This window comes from Megascapheus bottae, chromosome 2, assembly GCF_031878675.1.
Source record: "Megascapheus bottae isolate mThoBot1 chromosome 2, mThoBot2.hap1, whole genome shotgun sequence".
NCBI lineage: Eukaryota > Metazoa > Chordata > Mammalia > Rodentia > Geomyidae > Megascapheus > Megascapheus bottae.
This window is the reverse complement of record NC_143510.1, coordinates 55,562,755-55,580,641: the sequence shown is the minus strand read 5'-3', so window position 1 is coordinate 55,580,641 and position 17,887 is coordinate 55,562,755. Positions and strand designations below refer to the sequence as shown.

The window sequence follows — 17,887 nt, the reverse complement described above, 5'->3', positions numbered from 1 at the left end:
CAGCCAATATTGTACAACAGATCCTACGCTGGATAAATTACCAAGAATGAAAGCAGGCTGCTGAGAGAAAAAAACAAAGAGGACATGTACTCATTTAACTATTTATATTCTTATGTGTTTGGGATTTCTACAATGAGAACATATTTACACACTAGTTGTGTTATAAGCAAGAACATTAAACTTGTAAATCAAAGCCACACATTAATGCTTGAGTTGTGCACCAATTTTCTAGTACCACATAAGCATTAATTAATAAGAAACACTTTAGCACTGTGTCAAGAATGTGTTAACCCACATCAACAGGCTGAATATCTGTTAGCTAGTTCTATTAGGCAAGTGGAAATGTCTCATTTCTTTGAGGAATCTCAGTCTTTCTGCCTGTTATTCCCCCATTTAATTCTAACTAGGTCCCTATCTGCTCTGTCCATCTGCCTGTCCATCTGTCTATCTGCCCTTCAGAGCTTGAATCTTTACATGCCTTTGAAGGAAAGTATTTCAATCACCTCCTCACAGTCTTCTGAAATAAAGGTGAGCATCAGAATACTTACATGTACTTAATAGAGACCATGTAGGGAAATGTATAGTAAAAGTGATCTAAAATTGGTTACTTCTCTTTCACATACAACCTAATGTGAACATGGACTAGGTGAAAAAGTATATATTTCTCACATCCTGAACAAAAGGCATTACTCTCCTGACCATGTTCTTAGCATTTTCATCTCATTATGGTTGAAGTAGGAACCGTGAGTCTACGCCATTACAAATCCAGTAATGCTAGACTATCAGAAATGTAGTTTTTCTCATGGGTACCACTCTCCTTTAAAACCAGAATTGATGGTCTCAGCTGGGGTGCCCCAAAATGAAAGTCCTAAGTGGCATGTCAGGTTGCACTAGGCCTTTGGCTTAGTTCCAACAACCCTCTGCCCAGCTAGTGTTTTGTTATTGATATCTATATAACATATCTACGAAGAAATGTAAAAGCAAACACACAAGTAGAAACAATGAAATGATTTTTATGTTTTTATAAGAGTCTTTTTATGGTTTTATGGTTTGCTTAGGTTTACATTCATATAATTCTGTTCAGCTATTTTGTTTGATCCTAAAATGCTCTATTTACTCCACACTCTCATGAAAGAAAAAGAGAAGAAGAAGAAAGGAGAAGGTAGAGCAACACTTAAAATTTAGTCTCTACATTTTTCTTACTGTAGTCATGATGTTGTACCCAGAGCTCTGTGTCTCATTCTTCCTAACCAAAATTCTACACACCATGACCAGCCTCTCTCTAATTTCTAACACCACTCCTATAATCCTGTTGGTTCAATAACCAAGTTTTGGTTTCCACATGTGAGAACATACAGCATTTATCTTTTGATATTCCACCAAGTAGATAATGTTGAGATGACTTTGAAGGATGTATCTCCTTGAGGAATGTGGGTTTTTTTTAACATATAGTGGTTATGCATATTGTATATTAGCTAACTGGCAAGATTTTAGACCATCACAAATTACTTATTGCCTTCAATCTTACAAATATTGAAATATAACATTCACCAATTAAGGTAGCAAATAGATGATTACAGCTTTTCAAAGCCAGCAAATGTCCCATATATACTATTACTTCATGGTTCATAGTAATAATTAATACATTTCAGATTTTTAACTCATCAAGAAATAAATTGTGGACACATACATTCTATAAAATAATGCTGATAGCTTTTAAACTTGGAATAATTCAATGAACAAGAAATAGGAAAAATGGTATCAATAGAAAAAGAAATTTTACATATGGTCAGGATAGACAGTTTTGTCTTAATTTGACCAACATTTAGACAGTATTTTGCCTGCATCAAGATCCTTGCTCTTCCTTTTCCCCTAAGGGGAAGGGGGCTGGAGAAAGAGAGGGCAGAAATGACTGGCCATCTGCCCTTAGGAAGTCCTTGAAATCAATATTAGGACAGATACACATCCTTGTCAGTGTCCCTTGGCCTATTTGACTGCACAGATAATTTGGTATGGCCTAGGGATAATATCATAAATACCCAAATGACCCTTGGCAGAAAAAAAGTTTCCCTACATATAATCATTATTATATCTCTGTCCCTTTGAAATATATTTTTATCAGAGAAAGCTGATCCTGCCTTTATCTTCTATTTCTGTAGGAAGGAAGGCATGTAGCAGATATAAATATAGATATAGATGTAGATATATAGTTGAATTCTCATGCTTATAAAAATTGTCTCTAAAATTATAATCATGGAGTTGCTTATATAATAAAGTACTTAAGTTTCATCCTTATAAAGTAAAAAATATAACAAGAACTATTTTAGATAATTTTGAATAATTTTCCTTTTGCAAACTTTACAGTGTTAAAGAACATTTTTTTTTTATTTCGATGTCTTTGACATTGAAACAATCACAATCCCAGGCATATATTCAGTTCCTTTGGAATCTGTAGTGAATGGTTTCTTGCTTGTAAGAGCTTGTGTTTTAATAGAAAGGACAAATATTGATTTAGAGAGAATTACTAAAAGCCCACAGGAGAAAACTGAAACAAGACTGGAGGTGAAGCCGAAGGCTGCTTACATTGCAGGTTTTGATGTAATGAAGAATGGGAGAATGTGTCCACCTAATAGTGAAGAGAGTTAATAACAAACTCATAATGCACTAATCTTCAATACAGTTCCAAGACTACAATATCTTCAGGGTTTTGAACTCTACTGCGTATTGCTTCTTCTTCAGAGAATGGCTAGAATTCTCTGTTTAAAAGCTGAAGATGAAAGAAAGTCCCATGCAAAAGAGAAGACATTGAAAATGTCAAAGAGACACAATAACCACTCCAAATAGGAAGGATGCCGTTGGAATTTCTTAATTAAGAGTGAGTAGGTAATAACAATGAAAAATGAAAGGGGCCTTCCAGTTTCTTTTCATCTACTTATAAAATCGTTGAAAATGTCATCTTTGTGTATTTCACAGAGCCTTGTAAGCTCATTTTCTATGATTCTTACATCTTTTTACAAAGTTTCCATTTACTGAAAAAAAATTCTCCTGGCCTTTCTTATGGATTGTGTTAATCAACTAGCAAAACTCATTCATTTTTGTAGATTAAATATATTTTGGTATTTCAAGATGGCATTAAAAATTACCAGTGTAACTTGAGATATTAGAATCCAGTAGCCATCCAACCCACCTGTATTCTGATATCCAAACTACCTAAATCAAATGACTTCTCTGATGTTCCAAGAATTCAACCTGAGATAAAATTTCATTTAAAACAAGTAAGAAAGACAGGCTGGGATGTAACTTACTGGCAAAGCGCTTACCTAGCAAGTGCAGTGTTTGGGGTTTGATCCCCCATACCAAAAGTCAATAAATAAAAGAAAGAAGAGAATAAAAATACAGTTTTAAAATGCAAGAATGAAATTACTTACCCTGGTGTTTCTTTAGTATGGGTAGAATTTTCCTGACATTTTATGTTGGCATACAAGTTTCATAACTCACTTAAACAATTTATTTAATGTGTAACCAAAAAAAGTGAGATCACAGGAACAAGAAAATAAAAAAAATGATTCAGTTGCTTAGATGATTCTAACTGAACAAAAGTAGATTTCTTTGGGCATGAAAATACTATAGAGAATCTAAGTAACCTTCTCAGCCATTCTTCTCATCTTGCTCATCAAGTTGACAAAAAGACGATGACAAGAAGGATAATCATCAGAAGAAAAATAAAAAAATCCTAAGAATCGATTCCAACAGGCATTAATTCCTAAGAGAATTGGCACTACGTAAAACTGAAACAACTTTTTTCTATTTGAATACCATTACCCCATGCACAGCTTTTATTATTATTTAAGCTTGAACAGACTGGGTTTAGAAAAATGTTTTCCCCAAATAAAGCACCAATAAGATTTCCTTCTACAAGCAGTTGGTCTATTGCAATACATAAAGTTGGACTAGAAGATAGCAAAGCCAAAATGAAACACAATGAAAAATCCTGAAAGGCTAGCTTGACAAAGGTCTAGCTATCATATCACACATGTAATGTTTCCTATGTTAGATTTGTGTTGGAAATAGATGTTAGTGTTGGATTTGTCTTATATCTGAGGCAACAGAATTGATCAATTAAAAAATCACCCATTGGAGATGTGGGGGGAGGTGAGGGAAAGTGGGAGACAAACATGACGGGGTTAACAATGTCCAATAACAAATGTCCTCACTCCCTTATATGAAACTATAACCTTTATGTACATCATCCTGACAATAATTTTTTTAAGTTTACTAGTTAGAAAGGCAAGTTTGATTTCAGAAGACATTAAATATATGGTTTCTCAGTTTTGAGAACATTCATTGAAATACAGCATCAAAACAGTGGCTAGTAGATATCTAGCTAGCTTGCCTTTAAGAACTGATTCATATGTGAGGGTAGGAAATGTGATTCAAATAGCAGAGCACTTGCCTTGCAAAGTATTACCAAAAAAAAATCACATAACTAAGATATACCAAGTATTTTCCTCAGTGAATGACTTATCTCTTTAACTGTATTTTTTTTGTCTTTTTGTTTTTGGTACTGGGGATTGAACGCAGGAGGCTACACTTGCTAGGCCAGCTCTTTGCCACTGACCTACATCCCAGCCCATGACTTATCTCTTTAACAATAGTTCTCATATTGATTCCTGAGTCAAGTATTTTATAATAGATGTATGATAATGAACTTGTGTACCCTTTAGACTGAATTATTTAAAAAAATACTTAAAAATTTGAAGGTTATAGGGATGGGAGTTTTGTTTAGTGGTAGAGTGCTTGTCTAGCATGCATGAAACCCGGGGTTAATTCCTTGTACCAATTACATAGAGAAAGCACAAAGTGATGCAGTGGTTCAAGTGGAGGAGCTCTAGCCTTGAGAAAGCTCAGGACAGTGCTCAGGCCCTGAGTTCAAGCCCCAGGACTGGCAAAAGAAAAAGAATTTAAAGGTTGTTTCATTCAACAAATTCTCTAGCATTTAAATATGTTCAATAAGACTGGTCATTCTTCTTTGTTGTCTTGATGTCCAGAGCCTATTTTTCAGAGAACTTCATTACCAAAGAAAGCTAGTGATACCTCTGGTTTCATGTTATACTACCCTGAAGATATCTGATTCATATTTTTTTTTGCCAGTCCTGGGCTTGAGCTCAGGGCCTGAGCACTGTCCTTGGACTTTCTCAAGGCTAGAGCTCTACCACTTGAGCCTCAGCACCACTTTCGGCTTTTTTCTATGTATGTGGTACCGAGGAATCGAACCTGGGTCTTCATGCATGCGAGGCAAGCACTTTAACCACTAGGCCAAACTCCTGGCCCTGATTCATATTTTTACTTACTGATTTTAGGTCTAGTCATAAACAAAACACAGAAAATATGTTTTCTTCTTTATAAAATGTCTTCAAACATTTTAAAATACCTTTACATCATAAACACAATTTCAAAAAGAAAATGATATATCATTTAAAGTATACCTGTTCCAAATTCATCCATAACATCATAAATGGCAAAAATTTTATCATTTTCCTGGTTAAATATTATTCCATTATAGTATCCATCCATTATCTTTACCTTTTTGTCATTTGGCAGACAATTCAGCTGTTTTAATTTTGTGACTGTTGTGACCAATCCTTTAGCAAAGACAGGAATATCTTTTTGTTTCTGTTGTTCAGCACACTGATTTCATGTCCTAGGTAGTGAGGTTGTAGAGCACATGGTAATTGTACTTTCCGGTTTTAAATGCATCCACAATGTTTGCTTTAATGGTTCGTACCAAATTAAATCACTGCCAACAGTTTGTAAGGTTCTTTCTCTCTGTTTTTGCAAGTAGTATCTACCTTTTTGTTTTTTAGATAAAAGTCATTCTTACTGAGGTGGGATGTTTTTCATTGCGATTTTGAGTCACATTTCTATAAGAAATATTGATGTAAAACTTTTTCTTCGGTGTCTTAGTAAATTTTTTTTCTGTTTTTGCTCTTGTTTACCTGCAAAATGGAAAAATGTCGATTCACTGGAAATAGTGGTTATTAGCAGCTTGCGAGGAGCAAGGACATACATAGAGATTGGTTATTGATACCATAATACAGTCAGGAATGAAACTTTTTAAGGATGAGAGGAGAGGGTGAGTATAGCCACCAACAATTTCTTTGTATTTCAACATAGCTGGGAGGAGAATGGATATTTCCAACAAAACAGGACTGTGCAAGATATCTCATTTGTTCATTCCTGAGTTCTGAATCCCTTGTACCTAAAATGACTAACATTTCTTGACCACTTTTCCCTAGTCATTGCTTTGCATCTTCCATATATTATTTTATTTCTTCTTGACAGCAAGCTTGTTAAACAAGTACCTATATTTTTCCTTAAATGTCAAAGACATTTATAAAAAGCATTCTAAATCTCATTGTCAGCAAGTACCACAGCTGTATTCAGTGACCGATTACATTAAAATTCACTTCTGTGTCAGACAATTAGTAAGTATTCAATAACAATTGTAAAATAGAATTGGCTTTTGAAGTCATTTTCTGTTCTTGGGTTAATTTCATGGGTGACTCAATTTGGTATATTTTCCCTCAGTACCATTATCTAAATAAACATTTTTTCATTAAATGGAAATACAACACTAAAATAACATTTTATATATTGCTTCCTGGTAAAAATCCCTATAATTTTTTCTAGCTTCAATGCTGACAAGAAAATTTGAAAATATTTCATTATTAAAGGTGGCTTCCTTGGGTGGCATTTAGAAAAGGATAGTCAGACACATGTTCTATTTTATTGCCTCCAAAGTCACCTAATACTACAACTAGAATTGTGAAACACATCATAAATTTCTTTTAATCTCATTCAAAAGAATAGTTTTTTGGTAAATGAGTATAAAGTCCACTGACCATAAACTGAGCTGTAGAATAGCATAATTGAACATTTGGTATGGGCTATTGTACTAGGAATAAAACTTTCAGCTCTAAATAAGGTGATATCCCTTGATTAACCCTTCTTTGATGACAGTCATGGGTAAATAACACATTCTTTCCCTCACTCTCTGGTGTCAATTTATTTTGTTACAGTATCCGCTACATTTTTGTCACTGAAATTTTGAATACAAAGATGAAATTGAAGTTGTATTAAAGTAGCCAAAGGATAGCCAAAGACTGGCACTGGTGGCTCACACTTACAATCCTAGCTACTCAGGAGGCTAAGATCCGAGGATCATGACAGGAAAGTCCATGAGATTCTTCAGTCTAATGCTCTCCCAACTGAGTTATTTTCCTGCTCCATGAGACTTATCTCCAAGTAAACACAGAAGAAACCAGACGTGGCACTATGGCTCAAGTAGTAGAATGCTATCCTTGAACAAAAGAAGCTTGAACTCTGGTTCAAACCCCAGGACCAGCCAAGACATACAAACAAAAGAGAACAACAAATGAACAACCAAGTTCATACAGCACACAGATTTGTGGTCTAGAAAGAGAAACAATATTCAAATTCAACCATGTCCTAGAGTGGAATGGACAGATAAGAAACTGTTTAGGATAGACCAAAACAAAGTGGCATGCTTATTGGATAAATATTCCCAGGGGATCCTTTTCCATTTTGTATTTGCATGTGGCCAGACATAGCATAATATGGCAGTGAAATTTGCCTAGAAAACCACCCCTTTATTCTCTAATTTAACAGAATAGCAACAAAAAAGAAAAGAAAAAGAAAGTTAGAGGAATGAAAGGCAGAAAGACAATGAAGTATGTGTTATTTGACAAGTGACCTCTGTGGGAAATTAGGTCTGTCTCAATGAGAACACTGTGCGAGAACATGAGGAGCCCTAACCGAGGATTAACAGCTCAGAGAATGAAGTGGCTGGCTCAGATGTGCTCCATCCAAGTACTCTTATCACTGTGGAGAATGACCAGGCATTCGAACGACAGTAGTTCTCCTTATCGAACTCTCTACACTTTTAGTTACCCGCAGTTCTAAAAGATACTATTGCAATAGCATAAAGAAATAAAATACTGAAACTTCATACACATGCATACAATTTGATGATAATCTATTGCTACAGTTGCTCTGTTTTGTTTTTTGTTATGCTCTTAAGAAAGAGGGATATGCACTCAGAACACAGCAACAGCCAAAGTGACTAGAGAAATGAAATGCACAGAGCTGAGATGAAGATAAAGAAAAGCATTTCCTTTGTTGCAATTGAAATACGTTGACTGGCCAAAGAGGTTGGGGATGTAGCTCAATGGTCGAATATTTGTCCAACATGTGAGAAGCCCTGGGTTTCAGCCCTTTCATCACAAAGAAAGATATCATATAGTCTCATTTACTCATTTACAAGCTCCTGTATTGATTCCTCTTTCAGATAAGGCCATTTAAATGCAAACTTGATGGATGAATATGTCCAAGTGATTGCCTCAATTTACTATGATTGCTTTGTCCACCAGAATCTGATAATGAAATAAAGCAGAAGAATCTATACCTTGAACTCAGAAATTTTGGGCTCATGTGAAATGGCAGCATGTTTTTGTTCCTTGTGGTGTTTTTCTCACCATGCCCACACACACACACACACACACACACACACACACTTCACATGTTCTACTGACCCGGGGGTAAAGAATTATACTGTGCTAAATCCATTGCAGAGTTTTTGACACAACTGAATTCACAAGGAGAAACACAAATGGACCCTACCTAGCATATGGACAAAATTTTATTTTACATTTCCTTTACTAAATCTCCCAGAACTGAAAATTAAACAAAATCCTACAATTATATTGTCTCTTAGCTTTCATACAAAGTACTATAGTTTCTCAGCCATTTGAACTTGGCGCAATAAGAGAAAGTTCTGAAGTATGTCTAATGAAACCTAAATTCACATGCACAAGTTTATACAGCCTAGTAAATGGCATAGTAGTTCTACTTCAAAGAGCCTACTCTAGCCACTGTGTGACATAAACTTTTCTTTGATCTTTATTATTAAAAAGAACTTTATAAAGAGAAAATTCTTTGCAAGGGAATATAATGATTTGATAGGAGGAAAGAGAGCTATGACATTTCATAAGAACACTTAATCTAAGACAAACTGTTGCTATTTCTACCAAGAAGTAAGGCTCTAAGAGAAAGCAAATATAGGCAACCTTTTACTTAGAGAAAGAACAAATATGAGATTTTGGATTTCTCCCTTGATACAGGTTTGCAGCTTCCATAGTGAGGGCCATTTGTTATGATAAGATGACAACTTCTGGCCAAGAAAACCAGGTTGCTCAGATTTCTTTGGTTACTACTGGAACAAATACTGGAGATAATCAACTTACAAGGAAGGAGAAAAGTTTTATCTGATCTGACAACTTTGGACTTTCAGTTCATGATCAGTTTTCCCCTTTGTCCGGGTGCTTGTAATGAGACGTGGTGAATATTAGTGGTAGAGCCAAAGGACTCATTTCCGACCAGGATTTTGCTTCCTAGTGAGGCCAGAGTCCACAGTTTCCTCAAAGCCCTCCTTATTCTCTTAAAGGACCTTTCCCCAACAAACTAAGCTTTCTACAAGGCTCTTACACATTCCACCTTATCACTTTACTTAGTTGCGGGTCTGGTCTGTTGCAGTGCTGACTGCACCTTCATTTTAACAGCACAGAGAACTTAAATTACAACAGTGTCGAGTTTCTCATTTAGAAATCAGAGATTTTTCAATGAGATACTACAGTGCTGGGGAAGAATGGGCAATATTTCCTTGACAGTAGATACCTTAATCTCAGAAAATAACTGTAACATCCAAAAGGTGACATTGCAAAGAAATGAATAATCTAATATTGCAAGAGAAATCACACAGAGAGGATACAGGAATACATGGCAAGTATATGATTTTTAGAGTCAACTTGGAATTCTGGGTATTTTAATTTCAGAACACACGAATCTGATGTAAAATTTGAATACCAAAGAGTTCCTCTAAAGATGGATCAGTGAGTTTCAGTTCCAGCTGCATGAATTATCTTTGTATGAAAGATGACTGTGCCTCTCCTGTCCAAATAAACCTGAACTATATGAGCAATGTGTAGTATTGACAGTTTTTAAAATATTCCTATTCCTTACTAATTGGAAATACAAAATTTATCCTAAGACTTTCTATCCTCCTCCAAACATACTGAGGTAGAAAAACAGAGGGATAAAAACAACAAAAAAGAGTGATTGCTTATATGACGCTATTCAAGAATTAATATAATGGAATGCAGGGGTAGCCTGGTAGTAGTGCATTTGTCCAGCTTGCAAGAAGCCCTGGATTCGGTCTTTATACTGCAGAGAAAGAAGAGAATGGGAAGGGAAGGGAAGGGAAGGGAAGGGAAGGGAAGGGAAGGGAAGGGAAGGGAAAGGGGAAGGGGAAGGGAAGGGGAAGGGAAGGGGAAGGGGAAAGGAAGGGAAAGGGGATGAGGGGAGAAGGGGATGGAAGGGGAGGAGAGGAGAAGGGGATGGAAGGGGAGGAGAGGAGAAGGGGATGGAAGGGGAAGGGGAGGGGAGGGGAGGGAAGGGAAAAAGAGACAGGGAGAGAAGGCAAGGAAGGGAAGAAAAGGGAGGGAGAGAGAAAAAGGGAGAGACATTTTGCATTTTTCAGTTAATTCATTTTTATGTATAGGGGGTTACAGTTCCATTTGTCAGATAGCACATTACTTCTTGATCATTGTTAACCCTCTCCAAACTTTGCATTTTTTAAAACCACTTCTTTTTGAAAGTCCTGCCCATTCTTTCCTGTCTGACGACAGTATCCAAAGCAACTTTCTTTTTTCATTAGAATGGCCAGTGATTTCTTTACTTCCTCTCATTCCTTTCATTGTCATTTCATTTTCTCTAGCTCTTTCTCATCTATGATCACTCTCCTTCTCAATTTACTGAGGTTATCTATTAGGATTTGTCCTTCTTCAATGATCTGATTACTTTAAGCTTCTACAATTGGACAAAGCAAGGGAGAGGGAATCACGTAGAAGTGGACAAGTAAATACTGGCACATAGAAGACATTCGAGCAAGAGCCACTGCATTATAGAGAGGGGTTTCTTTCTCTTTCTACTTTGTCTCAGAGAACAGCACTTTTTATTCAACTATTAATAACATGAAAAAATCTGACAATAATAACTTAATGTGGGACAGATTTATTCTAGTTTAGGTTTCCAGGTGGTTGTGCTTAGTTTTTTTGTGTGTGTCTGAGTCAGGACATCATGAAGGTATGTCCCCTTGGCCCTTCAGCTCATATTAGACAAGATGCAAAGAGAGAGGAGTGTTGACATCCGAGGACACACACACTGCATGGTCTACTTCCTCCAGACAGGCCCCACTGCCTAAACTTTCTACCACTTTCCAAAATTTCAGCACCTGCCCTGAGTTCAAGCTATGATACTTGTTACCTACGTGCCTACCCACCCCAAAATACTCAAGATTTAATGTTCAGTTCATTGAAGAGAAGTTTTCTTCAGAATTACATTTTAAGAATTTAAAATTTGTAACCAAACTATGCAGTAAAAATGTGGATTTTTTTAAACTTGAAGATATGTTAGTCACCAACAACATTCCTAAAAGATGCAGAATAAATGTACACACTACATGACATCTCATTACTTGAAGAATACTAAGAATATCATTAGTCTAATAATCTTAATGTCTTATATTACATCAAAATATAAGTATACCTTAGTACATTTTCTATTCCAATTGAATGGTGGCAAACAAAGAACCCCATGAAAAGAGCAAAGACATGATCAAACACATCTCAAAATCATTTACAAATTCATTTATGAGAATTAAAGTAAGATGAGGTTTTTAATTTCTTAGGTCAATTTACCAACTCAAATGTTTTCAAAGTTCATACAATCTAACTACAAATTCAATGCTGTTAGTGAAATCTCATTAAATTAATTGCTCTTCTCTGTAACTATACATGTCTAATTGCTATTACCTTTAAAAAATATTTTCTGTGTTCTAAGCACATTGAATAGATATTAAGCATTTACATCTTAGACTTTGAGTTAATTTCAAATGGTGAAAATAGAAAATAAGATTTCTAGCCACTGAAAAGAAGATGTTCTTGCCACTGAAAGTAAAATTAAAATAGTAATATAAATTATTAATTTTTGTAAATAATAATGCATTGATTTTAGCTACTTCACTACTAGGAAAGCAGGGAAAATAACTTAAATTTTTCCATTTTCATGATTCAGAACATAAAATATTTTCAATATTTATTAAAATCTGTAATTTCAACAGATGGAGGTTATAGGCAATTATATATTGGATTTGTAATTACTGATTTATTCTAAAAGAAAACTGTACAAAAATCTATTTATGTCTTAGATTGAGACACATAAAATTGCTGATATTGGATATTTTACAACCCACAAAACCTCATTTTTATGAGTCAATCCAACAGGTTCATATATCAAACCTGTAATTCTTTGTACAGTAATTTAAGATGCTATGTTCATGATTCCTGTATCTAATTTTCCTCTGTTCCTTTATTCATTTTTCCTTTGATTTTGTTTTGTTCCTTTCATACTTCTAATAAAAGCCTTTATAATAGAAAGCATTTTATATACATTAATTCATTAAAGATTGTTCATTGTCCTCTTGTTGGAAATTTTTTATATCCATTTAAGAAATGTGAAAAGTGAGGCCCAAGGGAAATAAGTATCTCCTTGATCCATATGGCTACTAAATTGTAGGAACAGTTATAATGTGAGCACAGCTCTTACTTCAAATCCACTCCCTCTCATCTGTTGGCTTTTTTTTCTCCTTAAGTTTATTTGTAATACTGAGTTTTTCCCTGAGGGTTTTGTACTTATTTTGCAGCCACCTGAGTCACACTAGCTCTTTGTGAGCTAATCATTTTAACATGCTATAAAGAAAAAGGTTTTGGATTTGGCCAAACTGTATCTGCTTCTATTTATGTTTTCTATCATAGTTAGGGGCCACAGGCGTGTTCCATTATTCTTCGTTGTTGAAATGCACATGGACATTGTGTTAGGGCTGTCCGAGAACCCTGATTTTCCCAATGCCAACCTTTATGGGGTGACAGTGGCTCACATCACGATGAACAGCTGTTAATTCAGATGGAAGACTCATACTACTTCTTCCCTGCCAGTCAGTCCTCTTGATTGCCAGCTCCCAAGTGACTAGGATAATAGACATGAACCACTGACACCCAGCTGTGGACTCCCTGCTATTAATATAGTCTCCTGAGTTTTGATGAATCTTCAATTTGATTTTGCTTCCAGGATAACAATTATTTCTTGAGCAGTATTCTAATTTCTTCCATGATATGAATGTCCTATTTATCTGGAAGTAGGATTTTTTTTTCCAGTCCTGGAGCTTGAACTCAGGGCATGGGCACTATCCTTGAGCTTTTTCAAGGCTACTGCTTGATCCATGGCACTACTTCTGACTTTTTCTGTGTATGTGGTACTGAGGAATCATACCCAGGGCTTTGTACTTACTAGACAAGTACTCTAGCACTAAGCCATGCTCCTGGCTAAGGTTTTACCTTGTGTTTTTGAATCTCAATTTTTTAATCTGGCTTTTAGATACATGGAGTGTACTATGTCTATCTGGGGATTCAGTCCTATTTATTATGTTGCATTATTTTAGTGGGGGGGAAATCTGCAAAAACAAAATGTTACAGGAGAAAAAAATAAATTGTTGAAAGGCTGTAACATTTTATTTAATGAAATTAGTAGTATCTACAACTACAAGGCCCACTTCAGACAATCTTCAGATCATCAAAACCATTTCTCATCACAAACTTTTTCCCCTAAAACTAGTTTTTTTTTTTAATTGTATTTTATTGTCAGGATAATGTATAGAGGGGTTACAGCTATGTTGGTCAGGTAGTGGGTTCATTACTTCTCGAACCTTGATACCCATTCTCATGTTTTTTCCCCCTTTCTCTCTCCCCCCCAATCATCCTGTTTTACCTATTCCCTTTCCTATTTCAAATAAACAAATAAAAATACATATAATACACCAGGTAACAGATACAATAATCACATGAGAGTAACCATAAGTGGAAAAAAAGAAAAGAAATAATTTCACATAGTACGTCAAGAACAACAATCACAAAGATAAACCTCTTGTTTTCATATCCTAGAGTTCATTTCATTCAAAAGTTGGTATATAACAAAGTAAAAATTCTTATGAAGAATTTTTCTGACTGTACAACATTGTTACCAAATGGTAGTTGATGTGAAGCTTCACTCACTACTTTGCATTTTAGGATTATGTAATGTGGCTCTAAAAATATTTCCAATGGGGATACAAAGTATTAATATACTTTTTTTTTGTAGTTTCTGTGATCAGTTGATTTCAAAGCAGAGCTGGTATATAGGCTACTCTCTTTCTGATAAACATGCCAACAACGGCCTAACAACTGTTGGTTATATGACATGTCCTACATTTTGTAATAAACTAGATATGCCTGCTTCCAGAATTATTCAGTTTTGCATGATATAGGCCATTAATTTAAAGGTCATCTATCCTTTCATAGTGTAAATACACACACATACATTATTCCCTTACCGGCTTCGTATATGACATCAATAATGTCTAAAGCATAGTTCTCATGTACTGCCTCATTTTACTCAAAAAAATCCCCACAAATAATTTCCTTAGATTTGGGGCTGTATTATATAAATGCTCATAGGTTTTTTCATTATCATATAAAATATTATATGATATAATATCACCAGTTGTCTATTAGTGTAAGCTATTTAAAAAATTATGACATACTTACCCTGTGTTCCTGAAATTAACAGAGAGATGAACAAGAATATGGTGTGATTATTCAATAGAATTCTTACTAATGGTAATAATAAATGTGTTGTTGAGTGCCCTGCTGTGAGAGAAGCACTAAATGCTTTTTTAATAACCATTTCAGCATTTTTTTCCAGAAAAACTGAGGAGTAAGTCCCATATTCTTCAACATTTTTCAGATGAAGAAACAGAATAAAGTTTATAGAGGGAGCTCTTCATGTTTGTACTTTAACCACAGGCTGTCTGGTTCAAAACTATTTTACCATGTGAATCTATTTCATTAAGGAAGCACAGAAGTGTTAAGTTTTCCTGTTCCATAATTCACTGTTTCACTACTTTGTAAACTGTGAAATAAGTTTTTCTCTGGAAATAATAAAAAAGGGATATTTGCTTGAAATGTCAAGCAAAAAGAAATATTGTAATAAGTAAAAGCACAAGGCATGTGGTTTGAGGTTTGGACAATGGGCTGGCTGTTCAATCTTTGACTACCAGCCTTAACTCTCTGAGATTCTCCGTGAACCACTTAGAAGAGCCAGGGAGTTTATCCCTTTGTCAGTCTAAGGACTAAATGAAGGTAAAATTCCTAACATAGTATCTAGCACATTAGGTTAAGACAATGTATGTAGTTCAGTCCTTTTAACTTAGTAGGCACTCAAGGTGTTAGTTCTTTTATATTTTCTCACACTGGACATCTCCGTTCACAAGCTTCTCTTTGCTATAGGTGAAGAAACAATATTTTTGAGTAATCTGAAAATGAACTCCAAAAAATGAAAAATAACAGTGTTTTCTTAATTATACTCTTTTTCTTTTGTTTTGTTTTTCTCCTTCTGTTGCTGTTTTCAATTTCTGCACTGTTTGTCTTATATGTAACTTTAGCAGTTTTGGGCCAGGGAGGGGAAGCACAGAAACGGTTGGACAAAGAGTGAACTAACCACCATTGAAATGCATTAGACATTATGTTGAAAATGAACTATTCAACTTAGGGGAGGAAGAGGAAGAAGAAGTGACACTGTTCAAAAAGAAATGTACTCATTAGTTGACCTATGTAACAGTAAACTCTCTCTATATCACCTTTACAATAAAGAACTAATATGTAAAGAGAAAAATAGGTAACAGATGGGAGCCAAGGAAAGAATATTTATAAAAGGAAATAGTCTTATAGGGAAAAGTAAGTGAAGAAAATATTTAAGTATTCTGCTTATTTGTGAACATCATGAATTCAACAACTTTCCTAGATTATCAGTAAGTCCTGTTTGCCTCTGATGTTAGTACGTACATACTTAGTAACTTACAAAATATATTAGAAGTTCATGAGGATAGCAGATGGTTGCAATGTTAAAATAAACAGGAGCTGGAATATTTTTGACCAGACATCCTTAATACATAACCTTACCGTATGGTGTATGCATATGCACCTGACTAGATTCTCAATAGTAAGCAACCTGGGAAACTTGTCTACCTTCACTTTCCTTTTGTTTTAATAAAAATGCAGGCAAGTTGGGTAGATTGACTACTGGTAATGGACTTTTATCTTAGCATTGCATTAATCCTCCCACACAGTTTGTTAGCTTATTTATGGGTTTTTTGGGGGGGAGGTGGTTTTTTTATTTTTTTAATTTCTAATTCTGGAGCTTAAACTCTTGGCCTGGGCACTGTGCTTGAGTTTTGGTGTTCAAGGCTATTGCTCTATCACTTGAACCACAGCTCTATTTCCAGCTTTGGGTTTTGGTTGGTTTGTTTCTTTCTTGTAGTTTAATGGAGATTAGAGTCTCAGGAACTTTTCCTGCCTGGACTGGCTTCCAACATGGATCCTCAGATCTTAGCTTCCTGTGTTGCTAGAATTACAAGTGTGAGCTCTGGAACTTGCCTCACCTATGCAGTTTAAAAGGAAACATACACTTATAATAACTTAATCCAGAACTAATAAACTCCAGATCTCCGGTATATTACTGGCATATTCTTGAGAATGAGTTTATTTTTCTTATAATTTTTTCTATCTTAAATACTTTTTGCTACTTTTGACTTGCACCTATAATCAAAATTTTATTTTTATTTTCATTTGAATTGATAATTATGTAAATTAACTACAATTTATTTTCCTTTCATACTTCAGATACATTTTTCTTTTTCAGTATAACATGCATTGAAAAGAGAGAGGTATGAAGAAGGCTTTTAAGTAGCCTGATCTGTGAACAGGAGGGGGAACTGGAGGAAAATGAAAGAAGAGGTGATATTGTCCAATGAAGAAATCTACTAATTACTTGACTTTTGAAATGCTAACCCTTCTGCATAAAATCTTAATAATAACCATAAAATTATACTAAAAATAAAGAAAAGAAGAAAAAAGAGGAGGAGGAGGAGGAGGAAGAAGAGGAAGGAAAGGAGGAGGAGGAGGAAGAAGAAGAGGAAGAGGAGAGGAGGAGGAGGAGAGACGCTGACCTATGCTTCATTGCTAGGGACACAATTTGTCTTAATTATAGTCTATTGAAAAATGAATAGTACTAACTGTTCTTTGAAAAGATTTCTATAAGAATTAGCAGACAAAAAGAAGATTGTATTATAACATATACAACAGAAATCATTATTGTATAGACACAAGTGTGAAGATATACCTACAGACATGACATAGATGCAGATATAAATGTCTTTCTTCCTTGATTAGTAACAGGACCAACACCTTTATTGTTCTGGCATGATGTTATTATGAATTTCAAGCAAAACATTGTGGAGAGAAATACAAGTGCATGAACTTCCTATGATAGGTTTTTGAAGGAGGCAAAGTTCAAACATAGATTTGGGGAAGAAGCCAGGGACAGAAAAAGAAATAAATCCCCTCTGCCAAGGGCATAAGAGGATCTGCTGGGGCAGAATGAGTTGTGAGTTCCAGAAAAGCACTGGTTCACTGGGTGGGGAGCAGTTGCTAGCAGCTCTTTGTCCAGGGCTAAGGAGAAGGAGACACAGAAAGTCCGTGTCTCCTTTTGACTCCAGAAAGACAGGGCAGCACTCATCTTCGCATAACATGTGGGAAAAGTCCATCAATGTTACAAATAAATCACTCCCGGTAGGTAAACAACTCATCTGCCCGGAGAAAAA

The 17,887-nt window shown here is 35.2% G+C and overlaps 1 long non-coding RNA gene across 2 annotated transcripts in view; it reads left to right on the top strand.

Annotated features, from left to right (window-relative positions):
• LOC150067136 (uncharacterized) overlaps nucleotides 1-17,192 on the top strand; it is a 44,668-nt gene extending 27,476 nt beyond the window's left edge. For both annotated transcript variants that reach the window (XR_016539448.1, XR_016539451.1), the window contains exon 4: nucleotides 16,927-17,192. This is a non-coding gene — a long non-coding RNA (uncharacterized LOC150067136). The remainder of the gene's footprint in view (nucleotides 1-16,926) is intronic.
• The last annotated feature ends 695 nt before the right edge of the window (nucleotides 17,193-17,887 follow it).